We start from the raw sequence: 1,093 nt of genomic DNA on the forward strand, positions 1-1,093 counted from the left end.
CAGCTCCTGTGATCTCTGCTTTCAAAGCCGTTCTTCTCGCTGGCGCAGAGCTGTTCCAGCGATGAGAAATGCAGCTGGTCCCTGTTTTCTCGCATGGTTGCTCTGCCCACAGCTGGCCGGGTGGCTTTCAGAGCGCCCTGCCAATGAGCGCGACGGATCCGACGCCGCCGTGGTCCGGCTCGGATGGAACAAAGCTAAAGCGAAGCGTGGCCACGGGGCTGTGGGTGGGCTGCCCACCTCCCTGCTCGCTCTGTGCCCAATGGGATCCTTCGCCTGGGAAGGAGAATCCCAACGGCCGGGAGCACAGCAGGGCAGCCCCGAACCCATGCATCTGCAGCTCCCCGCGTGGCTTTGCTTTGAGCCGGAAGGGGCTTCTGAAGGCCATCTGGTCCGACTCCTCTGTTGGATCAACCGTGCTGGGGGTGCAATAAATCCCCCTCTCGTGCCATTGATGAAGCGGTTGAAGGGTCCCCCTCCCCCTGGGGACACCGCCGTCACCGATCCCCAACCATCAACCCGCTGAGCCATCCGCCACCGCTGCCTCTGTACCATCTGCAGCCATCTCCTGCTTTGCCCTGGAGGACATCGCTGTCACCAGTCCCCATCCGTTGACCCCCTGAGCCACCTGACAGCACTCTCTGCGTATGACCTCCAACCATCTAACACTGTCCCCTGGGAGACAACGCTGTCATTGATCCCCATCCATTGACCCCCTGAGCCATCCACCACCAACTCTGTGTACCATCTCCAACCATCTCCCCCCATCCCCTTGGGGACACCGCTGTCACCAATCCCCATCCACTGACCCCCTGAGCCACCCACCACCACTCTCTGTGTACCATCTCCAACCATGTCCCACTGTCCCCTTGGGGACACCGCTGTCACCAATCCCCATCCATTGACCCCCTGAGCCACCCACCACCATTCCCTGTGTACCATCTCCAACCATCTCCCACTGTCCCCTTGGGGACACCGCTGTACCAATCCCCATCCATTGACCCCCTGACCCATCCACCACCATTCCCTGTGTACCATCTCCAACCGTGTCCCACTGTCCCCTTGGGGACACCGCTGTCACCAATCCCCATCCATT

Source organism: Lagopus leucura, unplaced genomic scaffold (genome assembly GCF_019238085.1).
Source record: "Lagopus leucura isolate 7727_CA_CO unplaced genomic scaffold, USGS_WTPT01 34561-0_obj-0_obj, whole genome shotgun sequence".
NCBI lineage: Eukaryota > Metazoa > Chordata > Aves > Galliformes > Phasianidae > Lagopus > Lagopus leucura.